This window comes from Podarcis vaucheri (genome assembly GCF_965113315.1).
Source record: "Podarcis vaucheri genome assembly, chromosome: 10".
NCBI classification, from domain to species: Eukaryota; Metazoa; Chordata; class Lepidosauria; order Squamata; family Lacertidae; genus Podarcis; species Podarcis vaucheri.
The window spans coordinates 58348460-58364191 of record NC_138748.1 but is presented as its reverse complement, the minus strand read 5'-3'; the positions used below and the strand labels follow the sequence as shown (position 1 = coordinate 58364191).

At 46.5% G+C, this 15732-nt stretch overlaps 1 protein-coding gene across 1 annotated transcript in view; it reads right to left on the bottom strand.

The window, feature by feature from the left end:
* The window catches only part of CALD1 (caldesmon 1), a 196279-nt gene that overhangs the window by 111199 nt on the left and 69348 nt on the right, over positions 1-15732 (bottom strand). The window contains exon 2 of the mRNA XM_082241240.1: positions 3060-3165. The gene's annotated coding sequence lies outside the window, so the exon portion shown is untranslated. The remainder of the gene's footprint in view (positions 1-3059; positions 3166-15732) is intronic.

The following is a 15732-nucleotide window of genomic DNA, read 5'->3' as shown; positions in this document are numbered from 1 at the left end:
GTCAGGGGCAAAGGAGGCATGGCCCCATGTGTCATAAGGCAGGTTGTCCCAATTTCCCACAATGTGGAAGGGTGGGGTCAATTTAAGGTGCAGCACAAGGGAAGCAAATCAACCTTCCTCTGCAAATGATGTCCCCCCCAAAAAAAAAAACCTCCACCACCACCCAGCCATCTCCCACTGGGGGTTACTGTATTTTTTGCTCTATAAGGGGAAATGTGTGTGCGTCTTATGGAGCGAATGCAGGCTGTGCAGCTATCCCAGAAGCCAGAACAGCAAGAGGGATCGCTGCGCAACAAAAGCAGCGATCCCTCTTGCTGTTCTGGCTTCTGGGATTCAGAATATTTTTTTTCTTGTTTTCCTTCTCCAAAAACTATGTGCGTCTTATGGTCTGGTGCATCTTATAGAGCAAAAAATACGGTACTTCTAGGCTCAGTACCCCACTGGGATAAAAAGGAGCTGAAACGAAGTGGTTTCTGGGGAGGAGAGGAAACATGGGCAGTGGAAGTTTTCGGCACCTCTCCCAATTCAAGTCATTGATGATGATAATGATGATGATGATAATTTATTACTTATAAGAATCATAGAATCATAGAGTTGGAAGAGACCACAAGGGCCATCGAGTCCAACCCCCTGCCAAGCAGGAAACACCATCAGAGCACTCCTGACATATGGTTGCCAAGCCTCTGCTTAAATAAGCTACCCATCTGGCTGAGTTTCCCCAGCCACTCTGGGCAGTTCCCAACAAAATATTAAAAACACAATAAAACTCCAAACATTAAAAAGTTCCCTAAACAGGGTTGCCTTCAGATGTCTTCTAAAAGTCAGAGAGTTGTTTATTTCCTTGACATCTGATGGGAGGGCGTTCCACAGGGCAGGCGCCACTACCAAGAAGGCGCTCTGCCTGGTTCCCTGTAACCTCACTTCTCGCAGTGAGGGAACCGCCAGAAGGCCCTCAGCGCTGGGCCTCAGTGTCCGGGCTGAACAATGGAGGTGGAGACGCTCCTTCAGGTATACTGGGCCGAGGCCATTTAGGGCTTTAAAGGTCAGCACCAACACTTTGAATTGTGCTCAGAAATGTACTGGGAGCCAATAAAGATCTTTCAGGACTAGTGTTATGTGGTCCCGGCGGCCACTCCCAGTCACCAGTCTAGCTGCCGCATTCTGGATTAATTGCAGTTTCCGAGTCACCTTCAAAGGTAGCCCCATGTAGAGTGTGTTGCAGTAGTCCAAGCGGGAGATAACCAGAGCATGCACTACTCAGGCGAGACAGTCCATGGGCAGGGAGGGTCTCAGTCGTTGTACCAGATGGAGCACTGGGAACTCCATTTCCCAGGCTTCACCAAAGCAAGGAACACTTTTGAGTAGCGCTCATGCCTTAAAAATTAGGCCTCTGAACCTCCTCTGTTCCACTGGATTCCTTTCTTCATCATAAGTGTAGATCTGGGGAAAGAAAGGGGCTTGGCGGCAAGGAAGACTGATGGAATGACTTCAGCCAGCATTGCTGGAGCTGGGGGGAAGCCCATTACAAACCAGAGAAGCAACATAGCTCATAGATAGAGCTTCTGCCTTGCAGACAGAAGATTCCAGGTTCAATCCCCAACACCTCCAGGCCGGGCTAGGAATTGTCTTGCTGTCTGAAACCCTAGAAAGTCACTGCCAGTCAGTGAAGGTAACACTGATCTAGATAGACCAGTGGCTCCAACTCCTATGCTAGGCTCAAATGTCGGGGGGGCGGGTGTTGGGCTTGCCGTGGGGGGGTGTTTTGGAGACACATAGGCCATTCTGAATTTCAGTGCCACCACAAAACACAAAGCACCATTTAAACTGATTGTGGATCTATACGCACGAGATGCTCATAAATGACTAGAATAATATATATCTTATTAATGCAGGTAGGAGTCCCGAGCACATGATGCCAGCATGCAGGAAGTCAAACAATGGGGAAACAGTGAAGCACACAACCATCATTTGCAAACTGATAGTGGTGCTTATCTTCTGTGACGGGGGTAATCAAGATCGTTGGATTTCAACACCCAGCATTCCTGGCCAGTGGCCGTGTTGGCTGCAGCTGACTGGAGCTGGAGGCCCACAAAATCTAGAGGGCACCACATTGACCATCCCTGTCCTATGATCAAACCTTATATTCCAGACCCCACAATTCTGCACCTGACTACACTTAACACTCCTAAGGAAGGCTAAAATGTTTCGCCCAAGGCTCAGATATTTGAAAAAAGCTTATACCATCTTCAACGAAAGGTGCTATTTAAGCTATGTGCCTCTTTTGCCTGACAGCGGAGCAGCTGGTATCGTAACGTCACATTTCATTTGAATCATGCCTGTTTCAAGCGTCAGTCTTGCTTTGAATCAAACTTCTCAAGGTTAGCTTAATGGTGGATGATGCATGACAGCTTTTCTCATCCCCAGAAAACAGCTTCAAAAGACCCAACAAGTGAATCTTTTATAATAATGAAGTGGGAATCTTAATAATGCGGTGAAAATCCCCTGTTCTCTTTTGATTATAATGCTGACTTTTCCAATCTTAAGTTCGGGTTTTCACATTTCTACAACAGTTTGCAATTATTAAAAAGTCCTCATGAAAATTCATCAGCATTTTAGTGCAGATTTCCACTAATATACACAATTATATACAATTTTACATGCTAATTTCACTAATATATGTATATTTATGCATAGGATGTGCATTTTGGTACACGGTACTGGAGAACAGCACTGCAAAACTCAGAGAAGTGTGGATTTTGAAGACTGTTCTCAGTTGATCTATTGTTCCAGAAAGAGCAAATTAGGTAGGTTCACCTTTAAATGCAAATGAAATAAAAATTTCTCCTGATTTGTAGTCCAAAGTATCTAGAGAGCACCAGGTTGATGAAAGTGGACTCCACTTGTACTCATTAAGCAGAGTACAAATACCCATGAAAGGTCAGTTTTCCTACAACGGTTTGTTGCAGCTGCGTTGTGTTTTTAAGTAAGAAAAATGAGAAGGTGTCAAAACAACAGTGCAAAAGTAGCACAAATTTCAAAAGGCCATCCATCATACTCACATCGACTCAGCTGGGCAAGCACGTCAAAGCTGGTCAGTCGCGTGTCAAAGACTGAAGGCTTGAGGTTAGATGACAGAGATGGCTCTGTAGCCTGAGTAGGCTATCGCTGTGGAAAGAAAAGGATTCAAGAGGTGAAGGATGCAGTCCACACAGAGCATTTCTGTGTTATTGCACAACTCCGTTGAAGAGGGACGAAAGCAACATAACACTCGTTTTACATTCAGGAACTTTTGCAGAGCAGACTTACTCCGGCAGCTGCAATATAGACACAGGCTCCCCACACATAAGAGTGTGCAGGTGTGCAAGATTTCTCTTCACAGAAGAGAAGCCATAATAATAATAATAATAATAATAATAATAATAATAATAATAATTTATTATTTATACCCCACCCACTCTGGGCAGCTTCCAACACAATATTAAAATACAATAGTCCTTCAGATATTAAAAGCTTCCCTAAACAGGGCTGCCTTCAGATGTCTTGTTTTTTCCTTTGACATCTGATGAGAGGATGTTCCACAGGGCGGGCGCTGCTACTGAGAAGGCCCTCTGCCTGGTTCCCTGTAACTTCGCTTCTCACAGTGAGGGAACCACCAGCAGGCCCTCAGAGGTGGACCTCAGTGTCCAGGCATCTCCAACGATGGGGATGGAGACGCTCCTTCAGGTATACTGGACTGAGGCCGTTTAAGGGCTTTAAATAAGGAGGACTTTGGCTTATACACACCATTATACACACAGTTTCTAGTACTCATGGACAAAGTGAAAACCACTACAAAAACCACCAAAGTCAGGTGAGAAACAATAGCAAGAGAAGCACCCTTCTCTTTTCCTGTCACCCAAAACCCTTTTCCAAAATAGTGTGGCCATGTCTCTCTTTTTTACAAGGTGTAAGTGGCAACATTGGTCCAAACCAAGATCTTCATTTCTGCTGATGTCAAATTAATCTGACCTCCAGTGACTAGACTGGCCATGATCCAGTTCCTGACAGTAAATCTGGGCTGTGAAGGATGGCAAGACTTGTGACCCCTTAACCCAATCACCCCCACACGTCCTGCAAGCTCTGAGAACAGGAAGAAGATATCTCAGAGGCCTTGAACTACCTGATATTGGCAGCTAGCCTTTCTGGAAGAAAGTGCTCACCTTTCCTGCCAAACCTCTGCACAATACCAACCTGAACAGCTTCCCCATCCCTTTCATCTCCTCATCGGCTCCAACAGCCAAAGGAGCGCAGCTACTGCTTTGACAAGGATGTTGCTTATTCAAGTCATCTTACTTTTGTTAAAAGATTTTGCTATTTCCTCTCAGCCAGAAAGATTAGGAGCTGTTTATGGTCATGGGTAATTTGAAGAAAAACAATTAAGTGAATTATGGCTACTGACTTGGGATCTCACCACAGTTAAAACTGAGCAGCTTTTTTGGTGCACTTCTAATTTTAAAACATTGTGGAACTCGGTCTTAGGCTTGCACACTCCTCCCATGCCTGCATAAAGTTTTTGGGTGTGATTCCAGCCCTATGTGCCTTTAACAAAAAGCCTTGCCACAGGGAGCACTGGTCCTGTGGAGGCAGTTTCCAGTGGGGAAAGGCATATTGTCCAAATCGAGCCTTAGTCAAAACAGCCTATGCATCTCTTTGCAAATCTTCACATCTAGGAATGACACAGGCCATTGGAGAGAGGAGTTTCTGCAACAGAATACCCCTGCCGGAGCAATCCGTTTACTGCTGTTAATAAAAATTACTTACTTCACTGCATTTCCCTAGACATTCCGTTTGCCGTCTAGCTTCAAAAGCTCTGCTACCAAGAGCTCTAATGACAGCAGGATGTGGAGTTCATTGTGCCTTTCTGGAAAAGCTGAAGAAGTGCTTTTTCGGGGGTTTTCCTATCCAAGTTTTAATATGCGCACAGAATTAGTGCCATAAGGAGACAGGAAATAGCTGTTGGGACAAGAGGCAAATAGAAACTGACTCATTTGAAGCATCGCTTGGCAGCCGCTCACACTACCCTAGCTGGCAGAGACCAGAATTACTTCAAAATGGAGAGGCAGAGCAGTTACTAAAAATGAAGATGAATCTCTTTTGCAAGACATTTTGGGGTTTTTTGTTCTTATATTTGACCATAAAGGAGTGTGGAATTGGTTGGGTATTACATAGGAAATGTTAGCAGTGTTAACATGGGCTGTGATATATCTCTGTGTTTACAAATCTTGGGATGGAAGGAAGCACTGTTTTCCATTTCACAGTGTGTTGCAGCACTGTTTCCACCCGGCTGCAGTTCGCCTTCTCCCCAAAGCTACATTATTCATTTCACTCGCTACTGTAGCAAAATTGCATAAATTACATAATTAATTACATAAATTGTGTGATTCATGTTGTCATTACGTTATTCCACTCCGTTCATTTCAATGTGAAAGAAACACAATGCAAAAGCAGGGAGGATCACATAATCAATTGCGTATTTTCAGACTGAAAACAACAGCTGCAGAAAACACCAATCATATTTGCTGAATTGATTTCCATTTTGGTCATGGAGAAAATAAGCAGACACCGGCAATTTCTGCTCCCATTTCAGCTTTCCTTGGAATTCTCCCACACCCCTAAAACACACTCATCTTACTAATTGCTGGCACCTACCTATCTCAGGAGAAAATGGAAGAGTGCACCAAACTTTTGGAGAGTTACAGCACCTGCTGTGGCTGTAGAGACCAATACAAGAGAGACATGTTTCGTTACAGCTGGGGCAGATGAAGGCATCAGTTGTGCTGATGCAAGTGTAAAGTAAAGGTAAAGGTACCCCTGCCCGTACGGGCCAGTCTTGACAGACTCTAGGGTTTTGCGCCCATCTCACTCAAGAGGCCGGGGGCCAGCGCTGTCCGGAGACACTTCCGGGTCACGTGGCCAGTGTGACATCGCTGCTCTGGCGAACCAGAGCCGCACATGGAAACGCTGTTTAGCTTTCCGCTAGTAAGCGGTCCCTATTTATCTACTTGCACCCGGGGGTGCTTTCGAACTGCTAGGTTGGCAGGCGCTGGGACCGAGCAACGGGAGCGCACCCCGCCGCGAGGATTCGAACCGCCGACCTTTTGATCGGCAAGCCCTAGGCACTGAGGCTTTTACCCACAGCGCCACCCGCGTCCCCTGATGCAAGTTTACTATGGCATTTATGCTTTCTGCCTTCCTCCCGGCAGTCATTCCTCCCCTGGTCACTGCTGTGGATACATGATCTGACTTGATTGCCTCCAGGTGCTGCAGCCGTCTGCAAGGGATTGCCACATGGCAAATTTAATGTTCCCAGCCTGGTTGAACAGGCTGCTCTTTGAATGGACGAACACACAGGATCAGTATGTGAAATCTTTGGGAAAGTTGCCCAGGCTCCAGCACCCCAGTGTGGCCCTCTTTGGTGCCAATTACTTTCCTGACTCCCTCATACTGGATGCCTTACAGCTGCCATTTTAACTTCCCAGTAGGCTCCATCCTCGGAGCAGCATCTCTCTGGGCCATTGTAATTTGAGTACAGTGGTACTTTGGTTCTCAAACTTAATCCATTCCAGGAGTCTGTTCGACTCCTGAAACTGGTAAAAAACCATGGCATGGCTTCCAATTGGCTGCAGGAGCTTCCTGCACTCAAGCTTTGGACGTTCGGCTTCCAAAAAAGTCTGCAAACCAGAACACTTACTTCCAGGTTTGTGGCGTTCAGGAGCGGATTTGTTCAGCAACTAAGCCGTTCAGGAACCAAGGTTTCACTGTACTGGGGCTGGGTAGAGATATAGCCACAAATGCTGTGGTAATGCAAGCTAAATCCTTTGCGACACAGACAAAATATAACCACAGGTAGCCCCAGGGTTACCTCCAAGTTTTTGGGCCCCCTCAGAGTGCCCCAGTGGCAGCCGCTGCCCTGCAGTCCATGCCAAGCACTATGGAGCCACCATTTTAATTCCCCACAATGCCCCATACTAAACGGGCAGCTCGGACCTAGCCACCTAATGGATCAGCCGGCAGCATTCATTGGTGAGCTCCGCTAAGGTCCTGGAGTCCCCAAGAGCTGCCTGGGGAAGCAACAGCTGATGCCAGCCTGCATGACCCAAAACATTTAATATTGCATTACCCCTTAGTGAACAATTGGTCAGCTGTACTGCTAAATAAATGGGAGGCAATGTGAATATATATATGTAACACATACAGGCTCAGTGCAAATAATGACAGAAATCAGCAAGGGAAAACCAACCAATGAGCTGCTATGATGGAAGAATAGCAGCTGGGAAATCTGAGGTCAACTCAGCTCTGTTATTTTTTAATTAAAAATAAACACTGCATTTGCCATAAGGGGATTGGTTAGCATTCCATCTTGGAGGGAAGGGAAGGGTGAGGGTTTTGTGTGTGTGTTTTTTTGTTTCATATTATTCTTATCGAAAATTGTGCAGAGCACACCCCGCACTCATAAAGCAAGGTGAGCATGCAATAGAACATACAACAGACTCCTTTCATGCAGGGCACTTCAGAAACACCACTGCACAGGAGTCCATTTCCCTCCTGTGGACCATACATAATACTTCCAATCAATACTGCATTCCTCTATACCCACAAATAGTTTACTTATGATGTGAATTTTCGCTTGTTCTTCCCTTCTGTTTGTCGGCCTTTGATTGATTATCTCAGGAAATAATAATCAGGAAATATATCAGGAAACAGACTCTTTTCGTCAAACTGAATGAGTGGCAAAGGATTCTTTGGCTCCATCCGCACTATATATTTAAATCAGTATCCCACTACTTTAAACAGCCCCAAAGGGTTCTGGGAACACTAGTTTGTTAAGGGTGCTGTGAGTTGCTAGGAAGCCCCTTATTCCCCATCACAGAGCTACAGTTCCCAGCATTCCCTGGGAAGAGCCACTGATTGTTAAACCTCTCTAGGAATTATGGTCCTGGGATGGGAATAGGGGTCTCTTAGCAAGCAGCTCTCAGCCCCCTTAACAAACCACATTTCCCAGGATTCTTTGGGGGAAAAGACATGACCATTTAAAGTGATATGATACTGCTTTAGATGTATGGCGCAGATGGGGCCTTTGTCTCTCTGCCTTGTAGGGCAAAAGAGTGTGAGACGGGCACTGCAAAAACATAGCCAGATGCCTCAATATGACTGTGACAGATGCTTAAAACCAGCCAATTTCCCCCTCTTTGTCTGCAGGAAACACAAATAGTATTAGCTATTTATGGCATTCCATTATTTTTGCACTTCTCATGGGAAACTTACTCGTTGCTGAGTGTTAGCTCTTAAACGTTCTCAAGACTGCACTCAAGTCTATGAACTACACAACCCGCTGCCATCCACCAAAATGTCTTTCCATTGCTCCTTGGGGAGAAAATTGCAAGGAAGGAGGAAGAAGAAGAAAGGAAGTGGGGGTATGGACAGGGCGGGGGCAGAGCTAGACATCTCTTCTCGGCTTCCCAGGATATGCTCATACGCAAGTTCATAAGGGAAGGATGCCAGACACCTTTCAGTATCTGGGAGACAGCGTGGTACAGTGGTTAGAACACCCCTTGCCAGCTTGTGCTGGACTGTGCCCCATCTGCCCCAGTTAGCACAGAGTTGAGTCTTGCCTGAACCTTTACAAGAGGAACAAAGAACCTGTGGCTTTTGAGGTGCTACCGGACTACAAGTCCCAGCATTCCTGGTATGGGGCCTGGGGCTGATGCAGCCCAGCAGTATCCAAGGGGCCACAGGTTCCCCGCTGCTATTCTTTTATGTGTTGCTGTTGTGGTTTTAAAAAGTAAACAAATAAATAAAACATTACTTTGGGGGGGAGTGGGCATTCCTAGAAACTCACAGGTGTGTTCTTGCTTTAAATGAAGGCACTAGGCAATGTAAAAAACAACAACAACTAGGTCAGGCCCTTCAGAGGTCATTGAGCTCCAACTCCCACCATTCCTAACCACAGGTCATGCTGACTGGGGCTGATGGGAGTTGAGTCCCAGTAAGTTCCCCATCATAGACAGCATCTTAAAAAGCAGAGACATCACCTTGCCAACAAATGTCTGTATAGTTAAAGCTATGGTTTTCCCAGTAGTGATGTATGGAAGTGAGAGCTGGACCATAAAGAAGGCTGATCGCCAAAGAATTGATGCTTTTGAATTCTGGTGCTGGAGGAGACTCTTAAGAGTCCCATGGACTGCAAGAAGATCAAACCTCTCCATTCTGAAGGAAATCAGCCCTCAGTGCTCACTGGAAGGACAGATCGTGAAGCTGAGGCTCCAAGACTTTGGCCACCTCATGAGAAGAGAAGACTCCCTGGAAAAGACCCTGATGTTGGGAAAGATGGAGGGTGCAAGGAGAAGGGGACAACAGAGGACGAGATGGTTGGACAGTGTTCTCGAAGCTACCAGCATGAGTTTGACCAAACTGCAGGAGGCAGCGGAAGACAGGAGTGCCTGGGGTCACGAAGAGTCGGAGACAGCTAAACAACAACAACGTTCCCCATCCCTAATTTAGATTCCCCACCCCCCTCAGTTTCACACTGGCAGATATTACACCACCATTATCTGTTCTTTGGCTGAGCTCAACACACCCAAACATCCCTTGAAACCCAGACGCTATGTTCCCAAACTCACAGGAATGGATTAGGAGCATAGGAAGATAGAAAGATACTGCCTTATACCAAGTCAGACCATTGAGCTATCTAACTCAGTATTGTCCACGCTGACCATCAGGCAGGTGGTCTCTCCCAGTCCTACCTGGAGGTGGCAGAGTTAAAACCTGGGACCTTCAGCCATACCACTGAGCTATGGCTCCTCCTCTGGCTATCCTTCTGCTCTTTCAAAAAACCTATAGCAGGAAGTAGTTCAGGAGCTGGGATTCTAAGCTCCTGACCTATGCAGCGTCTATTTCTTGAATGCCAACACACACCACTGAATGAAGTCTCAACGTGATTATCAGGCAAACAATGGTATTATTCTTCTCAAGGCAAGCCATCCTCTCTCTCGCTCATATTTCTCTCTGTCTCACGAGTGCTGTTCAGCAGAAGTTCTCCAGAATGATGATCGCTCTGGGATGCCTTCACAGGAATTTGGAATGCCTGACTGAAAGTTTCCAAATAGTCCCCCTTTGACTTTTTCCCATCCACTTCAATAGTGCAGCGAAATGCTTCAAATTCTTCCTCTGAACTGCAGAAATGATGTCTGTATGTGACAATGTGTCACATCCACTCGCCTGGCAAGGGATATGGCGGAGATAAAAGGCTGCTTCTCCCCTTCTTTTCTCGCTTTTAATGGTGCCTCGGTGTCAACTGGATCTTCAGTTACACATTTATTTGGCTTGAAATTAATACCGGAATTGAATCAAACACGTAAACTTTCTGTTCATTTACAAGAGCTAGAGCAATGAATGCTTGTTTATTACACTACCACAGAGCTGGCCCATGACATTTTGGCACCTGAGGCAGATCCCAAAATGACATATTCGCCCCTCTCCTTGTCAAGGAAGAAGGGGTGAGGGAGAATCTACATCAGGAATGGGGCGGGGAGAGAAAGATTGACATCAGAATCTGCTGCCCTGGTTGATCTGCCACCTGAGGCAGTCGCCTCCTCTCGCCTCATGCACTGAAGGTTTCCTTTCCTTAAATCTGGGCCAGGGTTCATGCAAACAGGCACCATCTAGTCCATGGGTAGGCAAACTAAGGCCCAATTGCCTTCGAAATCCGGCCCACAGACGGTCCGGGAATCGGCGTGTTTTTACATGAGTAGAAAGTGTCCTTTATTTAAAATGCATCTCTGGGTTATGTGTGAGGCATAGGAATTCATTCATCCCCCCCAAAAAAAAAATATAGCCCGGCCCCCCCACAAGCTCTCAGGGATAGACGACCGGCCCCCTGCTGAAAAAGTTTGCTGACCCCTGCTCTAGGCCACAGACGGGAGAGCCCATGGCCTTCCAGACGTTATTAGAATCCAACCTCCATAATCCCTGTCTGTCAACATCTGAGGGGCCACGGGTTTCCTATGACTGTTCTAGGCTGAAAACAAATACAACTTTGACTCCATTTCTATTTGTATGTTAATTTGGGAACAATAAATTGAGATTATATACTACTTCCACAAGCCCCCTTTGACCACAACATGCAAGCAGGGCAGCAGCAAGTATCTAGCACCAGGAACTCTAGGAGTCAGTCCTGTATCACAGTAGTAGTTTTGCCAGAAGAGGGAGCTACTGATAATTGCTCTTGGGCACTACCCAGCCAGATGGCCAGAAGGAGGTACCACAGTTTAGTGACCCGACACTTTTCAGGTGACCTAAGCCTCAAGCCTTGGGACGCGGGTGGCCCTGTGGGTAAAAGCCTCAGCGCCTAGGACTTGCCGATCGCATGGTCGGCGGTTCGAATCCCCGCAGCGGGGTGCGCTCCCGTTGCTCAGTCCCAGCGCCTGCCAACCTAGCAGTTCGAAAGCACCCCCGGGTGCAAGTAGATAAATAGGGACCGCTTACCAGCGGGAAGGTAAACGGCGTTCCATGTGCTGCGCTGGCTCGCCAGATGCAGCTTGTCACGCTGGCCACGTGACCCAGAAGTGTCTGCGGACAGCGCTGGCCCCCGGCCTCTTGAGTGAGATGGGCGCACAAACCCCAGAGTCTGTCAAGACTGGCCCGTACGGGCAGGGGTACCTTTACCTTTAAGCCTCAAGCGGTGTGGCATAAATCCACAGACCTTAGCCAACCTCTGCAGTCTGAGCAACTTGTTTGTATATAGAAATCCAGTTGCATCATACAAGCTGCCTACTTGCCTGCGACCAAGCTACCTCCTGGTTTACCAATGGCACCTCCAGACTGGGAGAAGGAGGTGTTGGAAGTAGAAGAAGCAACAGGGTTTAGTTAGCAGGAAGAAGCTATGGCAGAGAGCAGTCCTAATTCAAAGGCTGGAGAGGAGGAGGGCCAGGAGACAGAGAGGAGGCCGGCTGCTGAAGAATCCAGGGAGTCTCCCCCTCCTGTTGCAACCATCTCTACCCACCACCAACCTCCGGTCTCTGAGAACAAACGGAGAAATGAAAAGAGAAGAGGAGAGATTGGTTGCACACAGGCACAGTCTCCAATGGCTTGGGGGGGGACCCTGGAGAGGAGGGGACTTAGGCAGCTGTAGGGAGGACCATCAGTCCTCACAACTGCCTCACTGGGGCAAGGCCTACTGGGAAGAGTTGCTGGAACCATGAGGCCTCAGCTGTTTTTGTTTCTTTGTATGAAGAGTTGACTTCACTGACACCATGTTTTTTTATATCTGACCTGCACCTGACTCCAGCTCCTGACAGCAAAGGGGGATAAAATGGAGAAAAGGTGGGGTGTGTGTATATATATATATATATATATATATATATATATATATATATATGAATGATGATGAATAAGTAAACATCTGGAATGTCACAGGTTTCCCCACCCAATAGAGACACCAAATAGAGTCCCATCTGTTTTCGCTACCTGCCGGATTGACTGTACAGATGCAAACACAGCTTCCCTCTTTCAAACGACTTTCAGGAATGCCCAAGTGAACCAAAATGTCTTCTGCAATAGCAATTTCTTCAAATGACATTCCTGCCTGACATTGCAGGCCACTGATGGTAACAATTAAGGCAATTGCATATGAGAAAATATGGGTCTAATGTCACTGCAATTAACATATGGCAAATAGCACTGTGCTATTAGTCTATCATAAGGACTGTACATCTGATTCCTGTTTTCACTGGAACGAAGCTATTTTGGCTGGAGTGAGTCCAATATCTCTGCCTTTTTTTGGCATAGAGAGCATTTGTTCCATTTTTGGATGAGCAAAACTAAAAAACTTTCTACTGCCGTTAGGGAAGACTGAGATTCTTGCACATCTGACACAGGTCATAGCCATGAACCTTGAAAGGAGATTCATTCATCATTTTTACAGCAATACAACTTGAAACTACGAGCAAAAATAAATCAAGAGTTTGCATTTCTTTCATGGTGGTGCAGTTCCTGTGCAGGCAGCAGGGTACAGATGTATTAATCAAAGAGGGACCAGAGGTTTTCTCACAGAAGAAAAGGAGTGAGTTTGCAGGCTGGATTGGGTTTGAGGAGGCAGGGCATAGTTAATTTGCTATGTCTCAATACAGTACAGGAAATTACCCAGTAAACCTGGGGTGAGCAATCTCCAACCCCTGAGGCCATTTCCCCCAAACCACACACATCTGTCAATCAGCTGACATCACTGGGTGATGTGAGTGGGGCGGGGAATGTGCTAGCGAAGTAGGCCACTGCTACCAACAGAATTGAACCCTTTTGCTCATCAGCTGTTGAGCAGAGGCTTCAACCCTGCTCCATTTGGTTGCATGTGGCTAAAGCATAGTGTGGGGCTGTTTAAAAGCCCTTTTGCAAACAGATCCACACTGCTCTTCAAAGCTATGGTTTTCAGAGCTTCAAAGAGCAGCATACGGTTGCTTGGAAAGGGGCTTTCAAACAGCCTCACTCTGTGCTTTGACGTTCCAACCACTGGGGCTTCAAACCGCAGCTTGAAGTGATGACATCAGGTGATTGACACCTTTGGTGTCAAATTTAGTCTCCTAGAAGTGAGGAAATAAGGATCTGGCCCACAGACCAGAAAAGTTTCCCTACCCCTTCTGTAAACAGCTGCTCCTGGAACTCTCTACTTCTCCAGGAAATGGGGAGTATGGATCAAGTGTCTGTGTTTGTCATTGCTCAACCTAGTTTTCACAAAATCACAGAATTGTAGAGTTGGAAGGGACCACGAGGGTCATCTAGTCCAAACCCCTGCAATGCAGAAATCTTGTGCCCAAGGTGAGGTTTGAACTTACAACTCTCAGATTAAGAATCTCATGTTCATGGCCCTCAGTCAGCTGCAAACAGAGCAGGTGAAACCTCTATGCAGTCTGCTCCCCTCAGCAATCTGCAGTCCCTTCCTCTCTCCAACCATTGCCATATAAATATGCCCTGAGAAGGCAAGAGCATTAACAACCCTCATTAGAAATTTATTCCTCTCTTGCAATCAGCCTTGAAGGCCTCTGAATCGCTAGCCCTTTTTTTGCATGGGGGGGTGTGTGACAAAAACCCCTTAACAAAATGGAATGTCAAGTAAGTAAAGCGCCAACTGAGCCAAGAGACCTTGAAGCAGCTTAGTCAATTCCCAACAACATCTCTCAATACGCCAAGAATAGCAAACGCATTCCAAGGACAAATGGGGAAGATGCAAAACAACAGATATGGCCTGCCTCTCACTGTAGCCCCTGATCCAAGCGAGGAAGCTAGCAACACAGGGCTAGAGAGAGACTGTAATATATATGGGAGAGGCCAACATATTCTGAGACGGACCCTGCACAGACTTTTCTAAGCTAGGGTTGGGCAGACCCAGCAAGATTCACTAACCAGAGCAGGTGCCAAATGCCATTAGCACAGACACGTGCTTAGAATTCTGGAACCAGGTGCTGTTCATAGTTCTTTCTTTCTACGAAGATCCACTGCTGGTTGTCTTTTAAGCTTTCATCATTAGCACGGAGGAGGGGCAAGGAAAAACCATTCTTGCTGCTTTTGCTAAACAACTGAGCATCAGGAAGGAACCCATGCAGGGCCAAGGTCAGAGGTTGGCAACATTAGGCACCCCCAACAACCTGTGGACCCCACTGCTGCTTTCTGTGGGCTCCTGGTTCTGCTGCTTGATAAGGTGGCCATTTACGTGTCACCCCAAAAGTGGGAATACACCACCAAAAAAAGAGAGGGCAGCGATTTGCATCAAATGTGCATTATGCTAACATTTACATACACAGATTTAGAAATAACCACTGCAACTTGATTACACATTTAGAAATAATTACATTATTAAATAGAAACACGACACCTTTCACCATATGGGAAGATAAATGCTATGATCAGGGGAGCAATGTGCCTGCCCAGTTTGCTGCCCAGGTGATGATAACTGATGGTTGATGAAGTTGCTGATGGGCAACTTCATGGTCCTTCCTGTTCTCCTCTTTAAACTGGATTCGCTTTAAACTGGATTCGGACTAGACAGTCCTTCAACCGGGCCAGTTCAAGACTGTTCAGACCCTGGGTCAAAAAGCAAGATGGCGCTTCCCACCCCAATCCATTTACAGAAGCCAACTGGACTGGAAGTTGAGTCTTGCTTCAACACTGGTGATGGGACGGTACTCCTAAAGGCAGAAGGCTAGCATGGAGGGAGCAGACCGCATGGCACATAGATCTCTGTCCTCTAAAACCTGGCTGCCACCCCTTGTCCCAAAGCTCCTGCCATCTAAGTCAGCTGCCTCTTGCCAGCGAATGATAGGGGCAGTCCTGTCCTTCAAATAGAGGGCAATTTCAAGCAGACGATGGCCCTTTGTAAAGTAGGATATGTGAAAACAATGTGCAAAAATGTGTATGTTAGGAGTAAACCACACAAAAAAATAAACACCAATTTTCAAGACGATGTTTTGGGGGACAGGGAGTTTGTAAGCTGATACAGAAATGGGGAAAACAGAACTCAAGACTGGAAACAAACAAACAAGTCCATCCCTACTTGGGGGTGAGATCGATGGCCTCAACATCCACTTTATGCTTCCATATGTTCTTTTGAACATATGAAGAAGGCCCAGCAGATAAATCCCCAGCATATCCTCATCTTTGATGGCATTGGGATTGCCAGGGTTCTAGCGGCCTAGCCCTCCCTCC